The following is a 21,360-nucleotide window of genomic DNA, read 5'->3' on the forward strand; positions in this document are numbered from 1 at the left end:
TGGGGGGGATTGACGGAGATGTGAAGTACAAAGGGAAAAATGGAGATGTGCAGTGTGGGGAGATTGACGGAGATGTGCAGTTTGTGGGGATTGACGGAGATGTGAAGTGCAGAGGGATTGACGGTGATGTGCAGTGTCGGGGGATTGACGGAGATGTGCAGTGTGGGGGGCTTGAGAGAGATGTGCAGTGTGGGGGGATTGACGGAGATGTGCAGTGTGGGGGGATTGACGGAGATGTGCAGTGTGGGGGGATTGATGCAGAGGTGCAGTGTGGATGGATGACCGAGATGCACAACGTGGAGGGATTGAAGGAGATGAGCTGTGTGGGGGCAATGACGGTGATGTGCAGTGTGGGAGAATTGACTCAGATGCGCTGTGTGGAGTGATTGATGCAGATGTGCAGCGTGGAAGGATTGACGGAGATGCGCAGTGTGGGGGGATTGAAAGAGATGTGCTGTGTGGGGGGATTGTCGGCGACATGCATTGTGGACGGATTGACGGAGATGTGCAGCGTGGGGGGATTGAAGGAGATGTGCACTGTTGGGGGGATTGATGCAGATGTGCAGTGTGCATGGATTGACGGAGATGCGCAATGTGGAGGATTTGAACGAGATGAACTCTGTTGGGGCATTGCCGGTGATGTGCAGGGTGGAGGGATTGACGGAGATGTGCAGTTTAGGGGGGATTGAAGGAGATGTGCAGTGTGGAGGGATTGACGCAGATGTGCAGTTTGGGGGGGATTGAAGGAGTTGTGCAGTGTGGAGGGATTGACGGAGGTGTGCAGTGTGGAGGGATTGAAGGAGATGTGCAGTTTGGGAGGTATTTAAGGAGATGTACAGTGTGGATGGATTGATGGAAATGTGCAGTGTGGAGGGATTGCAGGAAATCTGCAGTGTGGAGGGATTGAAGGAGATGTGCTGTGCTGGGCGATTGATGAGGATGTACAATGTGAACTGATTGACGGAGTTGTGCAGTGTGGGAGAATCGACGCAGATGTGCAGTGTGGATTGATTGACGGAGATGTGCAGTTTGAGGGGTATAGAAGGAGATGTGAAGTGTGGAGGGATTGACGCAGATGTGCAGTTTGGGGGGGATTGAAGGAGTTATGCAGCGTGGATGGATTGACGGAGATGTGCACTGTGGGGGGATTGAAAGAGATGTGCTGTGTGGGGGGATTTGACAGTGATGTGCAGTGTGGAAGGATTGACGGAGATGTGCAGTGTGGAATCATTGACGGAGATGGGCTGTGTCTGGGGATTGATGGAGATGTGCAGTGTGGATGGATTGACGAAGACGAGCAATGTGGGGTGATTGATGGAGATGTGCTGCTGGATGGATTGACAGAGGCGTGCAGTGTGGGGGGATTAATGGTGACTGCATTGTGGATGGATTGATGAAGATGTGCAGTGTGGATGGATTGTCGGACATTTGCAGCGTGCAAGTATTGATGGAGATGTGCAGTATGGTGGATTGACAGAGACGGGCATTGTGGAGGAATTGAAGGAGATGTGCAGTCAGGATAGATTGATCGATGCATGCAGTGTGGAGGAATTGAAGGAGATGTGCAGTGTGTGGGGATTAACGGAGACGTGCAGTGTGGGGGGATTGATGAAGCTGTGCAGTGTGGGGGATTGACGGAGCTGTGCAGTGTGGAGGGATTGACGGAGATGTGCAGTGTGGGGGGATTGATGCAGATGTGCAGTGTGGAGGGATTGACGGAGATGTGCAGTATGTGAGGATTAACGGAGACTGCGGTGTGGATGGATTGATGATGATGTGCAGTGAGGATGGATTGTCAGAGATTTGCAGCGTGGAAGGATTGATGAAGATGTGCAGTATGGTGGATTGACAGAGATGGGCATTGTGGAGGGATTGAAGGAGATGTGCAGTCAGGATAGATTGATAGATGCATGCAGTGTGGAGGAATTGAAGGAGATGTGCAGTGTGGGGGATTGACGGAGCTGTGCAGTGTGGAGGGATTGACGGAGAAGCGCAGTGTGGGGGGATTGATGCAGATGTGCAGTGTGGAAGGACTGACGGAGATGTGCAGTGTGGGGGGATTGAAAGAGATGTGCTGTGTGGGGGGATTGACGGAGATGTGCAGTGTGGAAGGATTGGCGGAGATGTGCAGTGTGGAATCATTGACGGAGACGGGCAGTGTCTGGGGATTGATGGAGATGTGCAGTGTGGATGGATTGACGGAGACGAGCAATGTGGGGTGATTGATGGAGATGTGCTGCTGGATGGATTGACAGAGGCGTGCAGTGTGGGGGGATTAATGGTGACTGCATTGTGGATGGATTGATGAAGATGTGCAGTGAGGATGGATTGTCGAAGATTTGCAGCGTGCAATGATTGATGGAGATGTGCAGTATGGGGGGATTGAGTGAGATGTGCAATGTGGAGGGATTGATGGAGATGTGCTTTGTGGAGTTATTGCCGGAGATGTGCAGTGTGGGGGGATTGAAGGAAATGTGCACTGTGCGGGGATTGATGGAGATGTGCAGTGTGGGTGGATTGACAGAGATGTTCAGTGTGGGGGGATTGACGGAGATGTGCTGTGTGGAGGAATTGAAGGAGATGTGCCGTTTAGGGGGGATTGAAGGAGATGTGCCACATGGGGTAATAACGGAGAGGTGCTATGTGGGTGGATTGAAGGCGATGTGCCATGTGGGGGGATTGAAGGAGATGTGAAGCGCAGAGGCATTCAACGAGATGTGCAGTGTGGAGCCATTTACGTAGATGTGCAGTATGGGGGAATTGATGCAGATGTGCCGCATGGTGGGATTAATGGAGATGTGCAGTGTGGGGGGATTGACGGAGCTGTGAAGCGCAGGGAGATTGAAGCAGATGTGCAGTGTGGGGGGATTGGAGGAGATGTGAAACGCAGAGGGATTGACGGAGATGTGCAGTGTGGGGGGTTCGAAGGAGATGTGCAGTGTTGGGGGATTGAAGGAGATGTGCAGTTTGGGTTATTTACGGGGATGTGCATTGTTGGGGGATTGACGGAGATATGCAGTGTGGGGGCAGTGACTGAGATGTGCAGTGTGTGGGGATTGGCGGAGAAGTGCCATGTGGGGGAATAACGGAGAGGTGCTGTGTGGGGGGATTGAAGGAGATGTGCACTGTGGGGGGATTGAAGGAGATGTGCAGTTTTGGTAGATTGACGGGGATGTGAAACGCAGAGGCATTCAAGGAGATGTGCAGTGTGGAGGCATTTACGTAGATATGCAGTGTGGGGGAATTGATGGAGATGTGCAGTATGGAGGGATTGACGGAAATGTGCACTGTGGGGGGATTGATGGAGATGTGCAGTGTCAGGGTATTGATTTAGATGTGCAGTGTGGGTGGATTGGCAGAGATGTTCAGTGTTGGGGGATTGACGGAGATGTGCAGTGTGGAGGAATTGAAGGAGATGTGCAGTTTCGGGGGATTGAAGGAGATGTGCCGTGTGGGGTAATAACTAAGAGGTGCTGTGTGGGTGGATTGAAGGCGATGTGCCATGTGGGGGGATTGAAGGAGATGTGCAGTTTGGGGGGATTGATGGGGATGTGAAGCGCAGAGGCATTCAACGCGATGTGCAGTGTGGAGCCATTTACGTAGACGTGCAGTGTGGGGGAATTGATGCAGATGTGCCATATCGGGGGATTGACGGAGTTGATCAGTGTTTGGGTATTGAAGGAGATGTGAAGCGCAAAGGGATTAATGGAGGTGTGCAGTGTGGGGGGATTGACGGAGCTGTAAAGCGCAGGGAGATTGAAGCAGATGTGCAGTGTGGGGGGATTGGAGGGGATGTGAAACGCAGAGGGATTGACGGAGATGTGCAGTGTTGGGGGTTTGAAGGAGATGTGCAGTGTGGGGGGATTGAAGGAGATGTGCAGTTTGGGGTATTTACGGGGATATGTATTGTTGGGGGATTAACGGAGATATGCAGTGTGGGGGCATTGACTGAGATATGCAGTGTGTGGGGATTGACGGAGAAGTGCCATGTGGGGGAATAACGGAGAGGTACTGTGTTGGGGGATTGAAGGAGATGTGCTGTGTGGGGGGATTGAGGGAGATGTGCAGTTTTGGTGGATTGACGGGGATGTGAAACGCAGAGGCATTCAAGGAGATGTGCAGTGTGGAGCCATTTACGTAGATATGCAGTGTGGGGGAATTGATGGAGATGTGCAGTATGGAGGGATTGACGGAAATGTGCACTGTGGGGGGATTGATGGAGATGTGCAGTGTCAGGGTATTGATTTAGATGTGCAGTGTGGGTGGATTGGCAGAGATGTTCAGTGTTGGGGGATTGACGGAGATGTGCAGTGTGGAGGAATTGAAGGAGGTGTGCAGTTTCGGGGGATTGAAGGAGATGTGCCGTGTGGGGTAATAACTAAGAGGTGCTGTGTGGGTGGATTGAAGGCGATGTGCCATGTGGGGGGATTGAAGGAGATGTGCAGTTTGGGGGGATTGATGGGGATGTGAAGCGCAGAGGCATTCAACGCGATGTGCAGTGTGGAGCCATTTACGTAGACGTGCAGTGTGGGGGAATTGATGCAGATGTGCCATATCGGGGGATTGACGGAGTTGATCAGTGTTTGGGTATTGAAGGAGATGTGAAGCGCAAAGGGATTAATGGAGGTGTGCAGTGTGGGGGGATTGACGAAGCTGTGAAGCGCAGGGAGATTGAAGCAGATGTGCAGTGTGGGGGGACTGGAGGAGATGTGAAATGCAGAGGGATTGACGGAGATGTGCAGTTTGGGGTATTGACGGGGATGTGCATTGTTGGGGGATTGATGGAGATATTCAGTGTGAGGGGGATTGGCTGAGATGTGCAGTGTGTGGGGATTGACGGAGATGTGCCGTGTGGGGGAATAATGGAGAGGTGCTGTGTGGAGGGATTGAAGGAGATGTGCAGTGTGTGGGGATTGATGGAGACATGCAGTGTGGGGGAATTAATAAGATGTGCAGTATGTTGGGATTGATGGAGCTGTGCAGTGTGGAGGGATTGAAGGAGCTGTGCAGTGTTGGGGGATTGATGCTGATGTGCAGTGTGGAGGGATTGAGGAGATGTGCAGTGTGGGGGGATTGACGGAGATGTGCAGTTTGTGGGGGATTGAAGGAAATGTGCAGTGTGGAGGGATTGACGCAGATGTGCTGTGTGGAGTGATTAACAGAGATATGCAGTATGGGGGGATTGAAAGAGATGTGCAGTGTGTGGGGATTGACGGAGATGTGCCGTGTGGGGAAATAACGGAGAGGTGCTGTGTGGAAGGATCGACGGAGATGTGCAGTGTGGAATCATTGATGGAGATGGGCAGTGTCTGGGGATTGATGGAGATGTGCAGTGTGGATGGATTGACGGAGATGAGCAATGTGGGGTGATTGATGGAGATGTGCTCCTGGATGGATTGACAGAGGCGTGCTGTGTCGGAGGATTGATGGTGACTGCAGTGTGGATGGATTGATGAAGATGTGCAGTGAGGATGGATTGTCGGAGATTTGCAGCGTGGAAGGATTGATGGAGATGTGCAGTATGGTGGATTGACAGAGATGAGCATTGTGGAGGGATTGAAGGAGATGTGCTGTCAGGATAGATTGACAGATGCATACAGTGTGGAGAAATTGAAGGAGATGTGCAGTGTGGAGGGATTGATGGAGATGTGCAGTGTGGGGGGATTGATGCAGATGTGCAGTGTGGACGGATTGACGGAGCTGTGCAGTGTGGAGGAATTGAAGGAGATGTGCAGTGTGTGGAGATTGACGGAGACGTGCAGTGTGGGGGGATTAATGAAGATGTGCAGTGTGGGGGATTGACGGAGCTGTGCAGTGTTGATGGATTGACGGTGATGTGCAGTGTGGAAGGATTGACGGTGGATGGATTGACGGTGATGTGCAGTGTGGAAGGATTGACGGTGATGTGCAGTGTGGAAGGATTAAAGGAGATGTGCAGTGTGGAGGGATTGAAGGAGATGTGCAGTGTGTGGGGATTGATGGAGACGTGCAGTGGGGGGATTGATAAGATGTGCAGTGTGGAGGGATTGACGGAGCTGTGCAGTGTGGAGGGATTGACGGAGATGTGCAGCGTGGGGGGATTGATGCAGATGTGTAGTGTGGAGGGATTGACGGAGATGTACAGTGTGGGGGGATTGACGGAGACGTGCAGTGTCAGGTGTTTGACGAAGATGTGCAGTTTGAGGGGACTGATGGAGATGTGCAGTGTGGAGGGATTGTCAGAGATGTGCGGTGTGGGGGGATTGAAGGAGATGTGCAGTGTGGTGGGATTGAAGGAGATGTGCAGTGTCGGGGGATTGATGGTAATCTGCAGTTTTGCGTGATTGCCGGAGACGGGCAGTATGGAGGGATTGCAGGAGTTGTGCAACCTGCATGGATTGACAGAAGTGTGCAGTGTGGAGGAATTGAAGCAGATGTGCAGTATGGGGGGAATGATGCAGATGTACAGTGTGTGTGGATTGATGAAGATGTGCAGTGTGGGGGGGCATTGATGGAGGTATGCAGTGTGGAGGGATTGACGGAGATGTGCAGTGTGGAGTGATTGACGGATATGTGCAGTGTGGAGGGATTGACGGAGATGTGCAGTGTGGAGGGATTGAAGGAGATGTGCAGTGTGTGGGGATTGATGGAGACGTGCAGTGTGGGGAGATTGATAAGATGTGCAGTGTGGAGGGATTGACGGAGATGTGCAGTGTGGAGGGATTGATGGAGATGTGCAGTGTGGGTGGATTGACGGAGATGTGCAGTGTGGAGGGATTGAAGGAGATGTGCAGTGTGGAGGGATTGATGGAGATGTGCAGTGTGGAGGGATTGACGGAGCTGTGCAGTGTGGAGGGAATGACAGAGCTGTGCAGTGTGGAGGGATTGACGGAGCTGTGCAGTGTGGAGGGATTGACGGAGATGTGCAGTGTTGGGGGATTGATGCAGATGTGTAGTGTGGAGGGATTGACGGAGATGTGCAGTGTGGGGGGATTGACGGAGACGTGCAGTGTCAGGGGTTTGACGAAGATGTGCCGTTTGAGGGGATTGATGGAGATGTGCAGTGTGGAGGGATTGTCAGAGATGTGCGGTGTGGGTGGATTGAAGGAGATGTGCAGTGTGGTGGGATTGAAGGAGATGTGCAGTGTCGGGGGATTGATGATAATCTGCAGTTTTGCGTGATTGCCGGAGACGGGCAATATGGAGGGATTGCAGGAGTTGTGCAACCTGCATGGATTGACAGAAGTGTGCAGTGTGGAGGAATTGAAGGAGATGTGCAGTATGGGGGGGATTGATGCAGATGTGCAGTGTGTGTGGATTGATGAAGATGTGCAGTGTCGGGGGGCATTGATGGAGGTATGCAGTGTGGAGGGATTGACGAGATGTGCAGTGTGGAGTGATTGACGGAGATGTGCAGTGTGGGGGGATTGACGGAGATGTGCAGTGTGTGGGGATTGACGGAGATGTGCCGTGTGGGGGAATAACGGAGAGGTGCTGTGTGGGGGGATTGAAGGAGATGTGCTGTGTGGGGGGATTGAAGGAGATGTGCAGTTTGGGGGGATTGACGGGGATGTGAACCGCAGAGGCATTCAAGGAGATGTGCAGTGTGGAGGCATTTACGTAGATATGCAGTGTGGGGGAATTGATGGAGATGTGCAGTATGGAGGGATTGAAGGAGATGTGCAGTGTGGGGGCATTGAAGGAGATGTGCAGTGTAGGGGGATTGAAGGAGATGTCCAGTTTGGGGGCATTGACAGGAATGTGAAGCGCAGAGGCATTCAAAGAGATGTGCAGTGTGGGGGAATTGATGGAGATGTGTTGTATGGGGGGATTGACGCAGATGTGCAGTGTGGGGGAATTGACGCAGATGTGCAGTGTGCAGGGATTGAAGGAGATGTGCTGTGCGGGGTGATTGATGAGGATGTACAATGTGAACTGATTGATGGAGTTATGCAGTGTGGGAGAATCGACGCAGATGTGCAGTGTGGATTGATTGACGGAGCTGTGAAGCGCAAAGGTATTAATGGAGATGTGCAGTGTGGGGGGATTGACAAAGATGTGAAACGCAGAGAGATTGAAGGAGATGTGCAGTGTGGGGGGATTGGAGGAGATGTGCAGTTTGGGGTGATTGACGGGGATGTGAAGCGCAGAGGCATTCAAGGAGATGTGCAGTGTGGAGGCATTTATGTAGATGTGCAGTGTGGGGGAATTGATGGAGTTGTGCAGTATGGGTGGATTGACGTAGATGTGCAGTGTGGGGGGATTGAAGGAGATGTGCAGTGTGGGGGGATTGGCGCAGAGGTGCAGTGTGGATGGATGACGGAGATGCACAATGTGGAGGGATTGACGGAGATGAGCAGTGTGGATGGATGGATAGAGATGTGCAGTGTGGAGGGATTGACAGAGATGTGCAGTATGGGGGGATTGAGGGAGATGTGCAATGTGGCGGGATTGAAGGAAATGTGCACTGTGGGTGGATTGAAGGAGATGTGCAGTTTGGGGGGGATTGACGGGGATGTGAAGTGCAGAGGCGTTCAAGGAGATGTGCAGTGTGGTGGCATTTACATAGATGTGCAGTGAGGGGGAATTGATGGAGTTGTGCAGTATGGGGGTTATGACAGAGATTTGCAGTTTGGGGGGCATTGATGCAGAGGTGCAGTGTGGATGGATAACGGAGATGCGCAATGTGGAGGGATTGAAGGAGATGAGCTGTGTGGGTGCATTGACGGAGATGTGCAGTGTGGAGGGCTGTAAGGAGATGTGCTGCGCTGGGCGATTGATGAGGATGTACAATGTGAACTGATTGACAGAGTTGTGCAGTGTGGGAGAATTGACGCAGATGTGCTGTGTGGAGTGATTAACAGAGATGTGCAGTATGGGGGGATTGAAAGAGATGTGCAGTATGGAGGGATTGAAAGAGATGTGCTGTGTTGGGGGATTGACGGAGATGTGCAGTGTGGAAGGATTGACGGAGATGTGCAGTGTGGAATCATTGACGGAGATGGGCAATGTCTGGGGATTAATGGAGATGTGGTGCTGGATGGATTGACAGAGGCGTGCAGTGAAGATGGATTGTCGGAGATTTGCAGTGTGGATGGATTGATGGAGATGTGCAGTATGGTGGAATGACAGAGATGGGCATTGTGGAGGGATTGAAGGAGATGTGCAGTCAGGATAGATTGATAGATACATACAGTGTGGAGGAATTGAAGGAGATGTGCAGTGTGTGGGGATTGACGGAGACGTGCAGTGTGGGGGGATTGATGAAGATGTGCAGTGTGGGGGATTGACGGAGCTGTGCAGTGTGGGGGGATTGATGCAGATGTGCAGTGTGGAAGGATTGACGGAGATGGGCAGTGTCTGGGGATTGATGGAGATGTGCAATGAGGATGGATTGACGGAGATGAGCAATGTGGGGTGATTGATGGAGATATGCTGCTGGATGGATTGACAGAGGCGTGCAGTGTGGGGGGATTAATGGTGACTGCATTGTGGATGGATTGATGAAGAGGTGCAGTGAGGATTGATTGTCGGAGATTTGCAACGTGCAAGGATTGATGGAGATGTGCAGTATGGTGGATTGACAGAGACGGGAATTGTGGAGGGATTGAAGGTGATGTGCAGTCAGGATAGATTGATCGATGCACACAGTGTGGAGGAATTGAAGGGTTTGTGCAGTGTGTGGGGATTGACGGAGACTGCAGTGTGGATGGATTGATGATGATGTGCAGTGAGGATGGATTGTCGGAGATTTGCAGCGTGGAAGGATTGATGCAGATGTGCAGTATGGTGGAGTGACAAAGATGGGCATTCTGGAGGGATTGAAGGAGATGTGCAGTCAGGATAGATTGATCGATGAATGTAGTGTGGAGGAATTGAAGGAGCTGTGCAGTGTGGAGGAATTGAAGGAGCTGTGCAGTGTGGAGGGATTGACGGAGCAGTGCAGTGTGGAGGGATTGACGGAGATGTGCAGTGTGGGTGGATTGATGCAGATGTATCGTGTTGAGGGATTGAGGAGATGTGCAGTGTGGGGGGATTGACGGAGATGTGCAGTTTGTGGGGGATTGAAGGAGATGTGCAGTGTGGAGGGATTGACGCAGATGTGCAGTTTGGGGGGTATTTAAGGAGTTGTTCAGTGTGGATGGATTGATGGAGATGTGCAGTGTGGAGGGCTGTAAGGAGATGTGCTGCGCTGGGCGATTGATGAGGATGTACAATGTGAACTGATTGACGGAGTTGGGCAGTGTGGGAGAATTGACGCAGACGTGCTGTGTGGAGTGATTAACAGAGATGTGCAGTATGGGGGGATTGAAAGAGATGTGCTGTGTTGGGGGATTGACGGTGATGTGCAGTGTGGAAGGATTGACGAAGATGGGCAGTGTCTGGGGATTGATGGAGATGTGCAGTGTGGATGGATTGACGGAGATGAGCAATGTGGGGTGATTGATGGAGATGTGCTGCTGGATGGATTGACAGAGGCGTGCAGTGTGGAAGGATTGATGGTGACTGCACTGGATGGATTGATGAAGATGTGCAGTGAGCTTGGATTGTTGGAGATTTGCAGCGTGGAAAGATTGATGGAGATGTGCAGTGTGGATGGATTGACGGAGATGAGCAATGTGGGGTGATTGATGGAAATGTGCTGCTGGATGGATTGACAGAGGCGTGCAGTGTGGGAGGATTGATGGAGATGTGCAGTGTGGATGGATTGACGGAGATGAGCAATGTGGGGTGATTGATGGAGATGTGCTGCTGGATGGATTGACAGAGGCGTGCAGTGTGGGGGGATTAATGGTGACTGCAGTGTGGATGGATTGATGAAGATGTGCAGTGAGGATGGATTGTCGGAGATTTGCAGTGTGGAAGGATTGATGGAGATGTGCAGTGTGGAAGGATTGACGGAGATGTGCAGTGTGGAATCATTGACGGAGATGGGCAATGTCTGGGGATTAATGGAGATGTGGTGCTGGATGGATTGACAAAGGCGTGCAGTGTGGGGTATTGATGGTGACTGCAGTGTGGATGGATTGATGAAGATGTGCAGTGAAGATGGATTGTCGGAGATTTGCAGCGTGGAAGGATTGATGGAGATGTGCAGTATGGTGGAATGACAGAGATGGGCATTGTGGAGGGATTGAAGGAGATGTGCAGTCAGGATAGATTGATAGATACATACAGTGTGGAGGAATTGAAGGGTTTGTGCAGTGTGTGGGGATTGACGGAGACTGCAGTGTGGATGGATTGATGATGATGTGCAGTGAGGATGGATTGTCGGAGATTTGCAGCGTGGAAGGATTGATGCAGATGTGCAGTATGGTGGAGTGACAAAGATGGGCATTCTGGAGGGATTGAAGGAGATGTGCAGTCAGGATAGATTGATCGATGAATGCAGTGTGGAGGAATTGAAGGAGCTGTGCAGTGTGGAGGGATTGACGGAGCAGTGCAGTGTGGAGGGATTGACGGAGATGTGCAGTGTGGGTGGATTGATGCAGATGTATCGTGTTGAGGGATTGAGGAGATGTGCAGTGTGGGGGGATTGACGGAGATGTGCAGTTTGTGGGGGATTGAAGGAGATGTGCAGTGTGGAGGGATTGATGCAGATGTGCAGTTTGGGGGGTATTTAAGGAGTTGTTCAGTGTGGATGGATTGATGGAGATGTGCAGTGTGGAGGGCTGTAAGGAGATGTGCTGCGCTGGGCGATTGATGAGGATGTACAATGTGAACTGATTGACGGAGTTGGGCAGTGTGGGAGAATTGACGCAGACGTGCTGTGTGGAGTGATTAACAGAGATGTGCAGTATGGGGGGATTGAAAGAGATGTGCTGTGTTGGGGGATTGACGGTGATGTGCAGTGTGGAAGGATTGACGAAGATGGGCAGTGTCTGGGGATTGATGGAGATGTGCAGTGTGGATGGATTGACGGAGATGAGCAATGTGGGGTGATTGATGGAGATGTGCTGCTGGATGGATTGACAGAGGCGTGCAGTGTGGAAGGATTGATGGTGACTGCACTGGATGGATTGATGAAGATGTGCAGTGAGCTTGGATTGTTGGAGATTTGCAGCGTGGAAAGATTGATGGAGATGTGCAGTGTGGATGGATTGACGGAGATGAGCAATGTGGGGTGATTGATGGAGATGTGCTGCTGGATGGATTGACAGAGGCGTGCAGTGTGGGAGGATTGATGGAGATGTGCAGTGTGGATGGATTGACGGAGATGAGCAATGTGGGGTGATTGATGGAGATGTGCTGCTGGATGGATTGACAGAGGCGTGCAGTGTGGGGGGATTAATGGTGACTGCAGTGTGGATGGATTGATGAAGATGTGCAGTGAGGATGGATTGTCGGAGATTTGCAGTGTGGAAGGATTGATGGAGATGTGCAGTGTGGAAGGATTGACGGAGATGTGCAGTGTGGAATCATTGACGGAGATGGGCAATGTCTGGGGATTAATGGAGATGTGGTGCTGGATGGATTGACAAAGGCGTGCAGTGTGGGGTATTGATGGTGACTGCAGTGTGGATGGATTGATGAAGATGTGCAGTGAAGATGGATTGTCGGAGATTTGCAGCGTGGAAGGATTGATGGAGATGTGCAGTATGGTGGAATGACAGAGATGGGCATTGTGGAGGGATTGAAGGAGATGTGCAGTCAGGATAGATTGATAGATACATACAGTGTGGAGGAATTGAAGGAGATGTGCAGTGTGTGGGGATTGACGGAGACGTGCAGTGTGGGGGGATTGATGAAGTTGTGCAGTGTGGGGGATTGACGGAGCTGTGCAGTGTGGGGGGATTGATGCAGATGTGCAGTGTGGAAGGATTGACGGAGATGGGCAGTGTCTGGGGATTGATGGAGATGTGCAATGAGGATGGATTGACGGAGATGAGCAATGTGGGGTGATTGATGGAGATATGCTGCTGGATGGATTGACAGAGGCGTGCAGTGTGGGGGGATTAATGGTGACTGCATTGTGGATGGATTGATGAAGAGGTGCAGTGAGGATTGATTGTCGGAGATTTGCAGCGTGCAAGGATTGATGGAGATGTGCAGTATGGTGGATTGACAGAGACCAGCATTGTGGAGGGATTGAAGGTGATGTGCAGTCAGGATAGATTGATCGATGCACACAGTGTGGAGGAATTGAAGGGTTTGTGCAGTGTGTGGGGATTGACGGAGACTGCAGTGTGGATGGATTGGTGATGATGTGCAGTGAGGATGGATTGTCGGAGATTTGCAGCGTGGAAGGATTGATGCAGATGTGCAGTATGGTGGAGTGACAAAGATGGGCATTCTGGAGGGATTGAAGGAGATGTGCAGTCAGGATAGATTGATCGATGAATGCAGTGTGGAGGAATTGAAGGAGATGTGCTGTGTGTGGGGATTGACGGAGACATTCAGTGTGCGGGGATTGATAAGATGTGCAGTGTGTTGGGATTGAAGGAGCTGTGCAGTGTGGAGGGATTGACGGAGCTGTGCAGTGTGGAGGGATTGACGGAGATGTGCAGTGTGGGGGGATTGATGCAGATGTGTCGTGTTGAGGGATTGAGGAGATGTGCAGTGTGGGGGGATTGACGGAGATGTGCAGTTTGTGGGGGATTGAAGGAGATGTGCAGTGTGGAGGGATTGACGCAGATGTGCAGTTTGGGGGGTATTTAAGGAGTTGTTCAGTGTGGATGGATTGATGGAGATGTGCAGTGTGGAGGGCTGTAAGGAGATGTGCTGCGCTGGGCGATTGATGAGGATGTACAATGTGAACTGATTGACGGAGTTGGGCAGTGTGGGAGAATTGACGCAGACGTGCTGTGTGGAGTGATTAACAGAGATGTGCAGTATGGGGGGATTGAAAGAGATGTGCTGTGTTGGGGGATTGACGGTGATGTGCAGTGTGGAAGGATTGACGAAGATGGGCAGTGTCTGGGGATTGATGGAGATGTGCAGTGTGGATGGATTGACGGAGATGAGCAATGTGGGGTGATTGATGGAGATGTGCTGCTGGATGGATTGACAGAGGCGTGCAGTGTGGGAGGATTGATGGTGACTGCACTGGATGGATTGATGAAGATGTGCAGTGAGCTTGGATTGTTGGAGATTTGCAGCGTGGAAGGATTGATGGAGATGTGCAGTGTGGATGGATTGACGGAGATGAGCAATGTGGGGTGATTGATGGAGATGTGCTGCTGGATGGATTGACAGAGGCGTGCAGTGTGGGAGGATTGATGGAGATGTGCAGTGTGGATGGATTGACGGAGATGAGCAATGTGGGGTGATTGATGGAGATGTGCTGCTGGATGGATTGACAGAGGCGTGCAGTGTGGGGGGATTAATGGTGACTGCAGTGTGGATGGATTGATGAAGATGTGTAGTGAGGATGGATTGTCGGAGATTTGCAGTGTGGAAGGATTGATGGAGATGTGCAGTATGGTGGATTGACAGAGATGGGCATTGTGGAGGGATTGAAGGAGATGTGCAGTCAGGATAGATTGATGGATGCATACAGTGTGGAGGAATTGAAGGAGATGTGCAGTGTGTGGGGATTGACGGAGACGTGCAGTGTGGGGGGATTAATGAAGATGTGCAGTGTGGGGGATTGACGGAGCTGTGCAGTGTGGAGGGATTGACGGAGATGTGCAGTGTGGGAGGATTGATGCAGATGTGCAGTGTGGAGGGATTGAATGAGATGTGCAGTGTGTGGGGATTGATGGAGACGTGCAGTGTGGGGGGATTGATAAGATGTGCAGTGTGGAGGGATTGACGGAGATGTGCAGTGTGTGGGGATTGATGGAGACATGCAGTGTGGGGGGATTGATAAGATGTGCAGTGTGGAGGGATTGACGCAGATGTGCAGTTTGGGGGGTATTTAAGGAGTTGTTCAGTGTGGATGGATTGATGGAGATGTGCAGTGTGAAGGGCTGTAAGGAGATGTGCTGCGCTAGGTGATTGATGAGGATGTACAATGTGAACTGATCGACGGAGTTGGGCAGTGTGGGAGAATTGACGCAGACGTGCTGTGTGGAGTGATTAACAGAGATGTGCAGTATGGGGGGATTGAAAGAGATGTGCTGTGTTGGGGGATTGACGGTGATGTGCAGGGTGGAAGGATTGACGAAGATGGGCAGTGTCTGGGGATTGGTGGAGATGTGCAGTGTGGATGGATTGACGGAGATGAGCAATGTGGGGTGATTGATGGAGATGTGCTGCTGGATGGATTGACAGAGGCGTGCAGTGTGGGGGGATTAATGGTGACTGCAGTGTGGATGGATTGATGAAGATGTGCAGTGAGGATGGATTGTCGGAGATTTGCAGTGTGGAAGGATTGATGGAGATGTGCAGTATGGTGGATTGACAGAGATGGGCATTGTGGAGGGATTGAAGGAGATGTGCAGTCAGGATAGATTAATAGATGCATACAGTGTGGAGGAATTGAAGGAGATGTGCAGTGTGTGGGGATTGACAGAGACGTGCCGTGTGGGGGGATTAATGAAGATGTGCAGTGTGGGGGATTGACGGAGCTGTGCAGTGTGGAGGGATTGACGGAGATGTGCAGTGTGGGGGGATTGAAAGAGATGTGCTGTGTAGGGGGATTGACGGAGATGTGCAGTGTGGAAGGATTGACAGTGATGTGCAGTATGGAGGGATTGCAGGAAATCTGCAGTGTGGAGGGATTGAAGGAGATGTGCTGTGCGGGGCAATTGATGAGGATGTACAATGTGAACTGATTGACGGAGTTGTGCAGTGTGGGAGAATCGACGCAGATGTGCAGTGTGGATTGATTGATGGAGATGTGAAGTGCAAAGGTATTAATGGAGATGTGCAGTGTGGGGGAATTGAAAGAGATGTGCTGTGTAGGGGGATTGACGGAGATGTGCAGTGTGGAAGGTTTGACGGAGATGTGCAGTGTGGAAGGATTGACAGAGATGTGCAGTGTGGAATCTTTGATGGAGATGGGCAGTGTCTGGGGATTGATGGAGATGTGCAGTGTGGATGGATTGATGGAGATGAGCAATGTGGGGTGACTGATGGAGATGTGCTGCTGGATGGATTGACGGAGATGTGCAGTGTGTGGGGATTGACGGAGACTGCAGTGTGGATGGATTGATGATGATGTGCAGTGAGGATGGATTGTCGGAGATTTGCAGCGTGCAAGGATTGATGGAGATGTGCAGTATGGTGGTTTGATAGAGATGGGCATTCTGGAGGGATTGAAGGCGATGTGCAGTCAGGATAGATTGATCGATGCATGCAATGTGGAGGAATTGAAGGAGATGTGCAGTGTGTGGGGATTGACGGAGACATGCAGTGTGGGGTTGATAAGATGTGCAGTGTGTTGGGATTGAAGGAGCTGTGCAGTGTGGAGGGATTGACGGAGCTGTGCAGTGTGGAGGGATTGAGGAGATGTGCAGTGTGGGGGGATTGACGGAGATGTGCAGTTTGTAGGGGATTGAACGAGATGTGCAGTGTGGAGGGATTGACGGAGATGTGCAGTTTGGGGGGTATTTAAAGAGTTGTACAGTGTGGCTGGATTGATGGAGATGTGCAGTGTGGAGGGCTGTAAGGAGATCTGCTGCGCTGGGCGATTGATGAGGATGTACAATGTGAACTGATTGACGGAGTCGGGCAGTGTGGGATAATTTACGCAGATGTGCTGTGTGGAGTGATTAACAGAGATGTGCAGTATGGGGGAATTGAAAGAGATGTGCTGTGTTAGGGGATTGACGGTGATGTGCAGTGTGGAAGGATTGACGTAGATGTGCAGTGTGGAATCATTGACGGAGATATGCTGTGTGGGGGGATTGAAAGAGATGTGCTGTGTGGGGGGATTGACGGCGACGTGCAGTGTGGAAGGATTGACGTAGTTGTGCAGTGTGGAATCATTGACGGAGATGTGCAGTGTGGAATCATTGACGGAGATGTGCAGTGTCTGGGGATTGATGGAGATGTGCAGTGTGGATGGATTGACGGAGACGAGCAATGTGGGGTGATTGATGGAGATGTGCTGCTGGATGGATTGACAGAGGCGTGCAGTGTGGGGGGATTGATGGTAACTGCAGTGTGGATGGATTGATGAAGATGTGCAGTGAGGACTGATTGTCAGAGATTTGCAGCGTGGAAGGATTGATGGAGATGTGCAGTATGGTGGATTGACAGAGATGGGCATTGTTTAGGGATTGAAGGAGATGTGCAGTCAGGATAGATTGATAGATGCATACAGTGTGGAGGAATTGAAGGAGATGTGCAGAGTGTTGGGATTGACGGAGACGTGCAGTGTAGGGGGATTAATGAAGATGTGCAGTGTGGGGGATTGAAGGAGCTGTGCAGTGTGGGGGGATTGACGCAGATGTGCAGTGTGGAAGGATTGACGGAGATGTGCAGTGTGGGGGGATTGAAAGAGATGTGCTGTGTGGGGGGATTGACGGAGATGTGCAGTGTGGAAGGATTGACGGCGATGTGCAGTGTGGAAGGATTAACGGAGATGTGCAGTGTGGAGGGATTGAAGGAGATGTGCAGTGTATGGGGATTGATGGAGACTAGCAGTGTGGGGGGATTTTTAAGATGTGCAGTGTGGAGGGATTGACGGAGCTGTGCAGTGTGGAGGGATTGACGGAGATGTGCAGTGTGGGGGGATTGATGCAGATGTGTAGTGTGGAGGGATTGACGGAGATGTGCAGTGTGGAGGGATTGACGGAGACATGCAATGTCAGGAGTTTGACGAAGATGTGCAGTTTGAGGGGATTGATGGAGATGTGCAGTGTGGAGGGATTGTCAGAGATGTGCGGTGTGGGGCGATTGAAGCAGATTTGCTGTGTGGGGGATTGATGGAGATGTGCAGTGTCGGGGGATTGATGGTAATCTGCAGTTTTGCGTGATTGCCGGAGACGGGCAGTATGGAGGGATTGCAGGAGTTGTGCAACCTGCATGTATTGACAGAGGTGTGCAGTGTGGAGGAATTGAAGGAGATGTGCAGTATGGGGGTTTGATGCAGATGTGCAGTGTGTGTGGATTGATGAAGATGTGCAGTGTTGGGGGGCATTGATGGAGGTATGCAGTGTGGAGGGATTGACGGAAATGTGCAGTGTGGAGGGATTGACGGAGACGTGCAGTGTGGAGGGATTGACGGAGATGTGCAGTGTGGGGGGATTGACGGAGATTTGCAGTGTGGGGGCTTTGACGGAGATGTGCAGTGTGGGGGGATTGATTAAGATGTGCAGTGTGTGGGGATTGACGGAGATGTGCCGTGTGGGGGAATAACGGAGAGGTGCTGTGTGGGGTGATTGAAGGAGATGTGCTGTGTGTGGGGAATTGAAGAAGATGTGCAGTTTTGGTTGATTGACGGGGATGTGAAACGCAGAGGCATTCAAGGAGATGTGCAGTGTGGAGGCATTTACGTAGATATGCAGTGTGGGGGAATTGATGGAGATGTGCAGTTTGGAGGGATTGACGGAGATGTGCAGTGTGGGGGAATTGACGGAGATATGCAGTGTGGGGGCTTTGACGGAGATGTGCAGTGTGGGGGGATTGATTAAGATTTGCAGTGTGTGGGGATTGACGGAGATGTGCCGTGTGGGGGAATAACGGAGAGGTGCTGTGTGGGGGGATTGAAGGAGATATGCTGTGTGGGGGTATTGAAGGAGATGTGCAGTTTTGGTGGATTGACGGGGATGTGAAACGCAGAGGCATTCAAGGAGATGTGCAGTGTGGAGGCATTTACGTAGATATGCAGTGTGGGGGAATTGATGGAGATGTGCAGTATGGAGGGATTGAAGGGGATGTGAAGCGCAGAGGCATTCAAGGAGATGTGCAGTGTGGGGGAATTGATGGAGATGTGTTGTATGGGGGTATTGACGCAGATGTGCAGTGTGGGGGAATTGACGCAGATGTGCAGTGTGGATGGATTGACGGAGATGCGCAATGTGGAGGGATTGAAGGAGATGAACTGTGTGGGGGCATTGCCAGAGATGTGCAGTGCGGAGGGTTTGACGGAGATGTGCAGTTTGGGGGGTATAGAAGGAGATGTGCAGTGTGGGGGGATTGGAGGAGATGTTCAGTTTGGGGTGATTGACGGGGATGTGAAGCGCAGAGGCATTCAAGGAGATGTGCAGTGTGGAGGCATTTACGTAGATGTGCAGGGTGGGGGAATTGAAGGAGTTGTGCAGTATGGGTGGATTGACGTTGATGTGCAGTGTGGGGGGATTGAAGGAGATGTGCAGTGTGGGGGGATTGGCGCAGATGTGCAGTGTGGATGGATGACGGAGATGCACAATGTGGAGGGATTGACGGAGATGAGCAGTGTGGATGGATGGATAGAGATGTGCAGTGTGGAGGGATTGACAGAGATGTGCAGTATGGGGGGATTGAGGGAGATGTGCAATGTGGCGGGATTGAAGGAAATGTGCACTGTGGGTGGATTGAAGGAGATGTGCAGTTTGGGGGGGATTGACGAGGATGTGAAGCGCAGAGGCATTCAAGGAGATGTGCAGTGTGGTGGCATTTACGTAGATGTGCAGTGAGGGGGAATTGATGGAGTTGTGCAGTATGGGGGTTATGACGGAGATGTGCAGTTGGGGGGGTATTGATGCAGAGGTGCAGTGTGGATGGATAACGGAGATGCGCAATGTGGAGGGATTGAAGGAGATGAGCTGTGTGGGTGCATTGACGGAGATGTGCAGTGTGGAGGGATTTACGTAGATATGCAGTGTGGGGGAATTGATGGAGATGTGCAGTATGGAGGGATTGATGGAGATGTGCAGTGTGGGGGGATTGAAGGAGATGTGCAGGGTAGGGGGATTGAAGGAGATGTCCAGTTTGGGGGCATTGAAGGGGATGTGAAGCGCAGAGGCATTCAAGGAGATGTGCAGTGTGGGGGAATTGATGGAGATGTGTTGTATGGGGGGATTGACGCAGATGTGCAGTGTGGGGGAATTAATGCAGATGTGCAGTGTGGATGGATTGACGGAGATGCGCAATGTGGAGGGATTGAAGGAGATGAACTGTGTGGGGGCATTGCCAGAGATGTGCAGTGCGGAGGGTTTGACGGAGATGTGCAGTTTGGGGGGTATAGAAGGAGATGTGCAGTGTGGAGGGATTGACGCAGATGTGCAGTTTGGGGGGATTGATGGTGTTGTGCAGCGTGGATGGATTGACGGAGATGTGCAGTGTGGAGGGATTGAAGGAGATGTGCAGTTTCAGGGCATTGAAGGAGATTTGCAGTGTGGAGGGATTGACGCAGATGTGCAGTTTGGGAGGTATTTAAGGAGTTGTAGAGTGTGGATGGATTGATGGAAATGTGCAGTGTGGAGGGATTGAAGGAGATGTGCTGTGCGGGGCGATTGATGAGGACGTACAATGTGAACTGATTGATGGAGTTGTGCAGTGTGGGAGAATCGACGCAGATGTGCAGTGTGGATTGATTGATGGAGATGTGAAGCGCAAAGGTATTAATGGAGATGTGCAGTGTGGTGGTATTGACGGAGCTGTGAAACACAGGGAGATTGAAGGAGATGTGCAGTGTGGGGGGATTGGAGGAGATGTTCAGTTTGGGGTGATTGACGGGGATGTGAAGCGCAGAGGCATTCAAGGAGATGTGCAGTGTGGAGGCATTTACGTAGATGTGCAGGGTGGGGGAATTGATGGAGTTGTGCAGTATGGGTGGATTGACGTTGATGTGCAGTGTGGGGGGATTGAAGGAGATGTGCAGTGTGGGGGGATTGGCGCAGAGGTGCAGTGTGGATGGATGACGGAGATGCACAATGTGGAGGGATTAACGGAGATGAGCAGTGTGGATGGATGGATAGAGATGTGCAGTGTGGAGGGATTGACAGAGATGTGCAGTATGGGGGGATTGAGGGAGATGTGCAATGTGGCGGGATTGAAGGAAATGTGCACTGTGGGTGGATTGAAGGAGATGTGCAGTTTGAGGGGGATTGACGGGGATGTGAAGCGCAGAGGCATTCAAGGAGATGTGCAGTGTGGTGGCATTTACGTAGATGTGCAGTGAGGGGGAATTGATGGAGTTGTGCAGTATGGGGGTTATGACGGAGATGTGCAGTTGGGGGGGCATTGATGCAGAGGTGCAGTGTGGATGGATAACGGAGATGCGCAATGTGGAGGGATTGAAGGAGATGAGCTGTGTGGGTGCATTGACGGAGATGTGCAGTGTGGAGGGATTGACGCAGATGTGCAGTTTGGGGGGTATTTAAGGAGTTGTACAGTGTGGATGGATTGATGGAGATGTGCAGTGTGGAGGGCTGTAAGGAGATGTGCTGCGCTGGGCGATTGATGAGGATGTACAATGTGAACTGATTGACAGAGTTGTGCAGTGTGGGAGAATTGACGCAGATGTGCTGTGTGGAGTGATTAACAGAGATGTGCAGTGTGGGGGGA

General features: G+C 51.5%; 1 protein-coding gene across 1 annotated transcript in view; it reads left to right on the top strand.

Annotated features, from left to right (window-relative positions):
• Window positions 1–21,360, top strand: part of LOC121282941 (phosphorylase b kinase gamma catalytic chain, skeletal muscle/heart isoform-like) — a 366,244-nt gene that overhangs the window by 327,617 nt on the left and 17,267 nt on the right. The window lies entirely within an intron of this gene.

This window comes from Carcharodon carcharias, chromosome 10 (genome assembly GCF_017639515.1).
Source record: "Carcharodon carcharias isolate sCarCar2 chromosome 10, sCarCar2.pri, whole genome shotgun sequence".
NCBI classification, from domain to species: Eukaryota; Metazoa; Chordata; class Chondrichthyes; order Lamniformes; family Lamnidae; genus Carcharodon; species Carcharodon carcharias.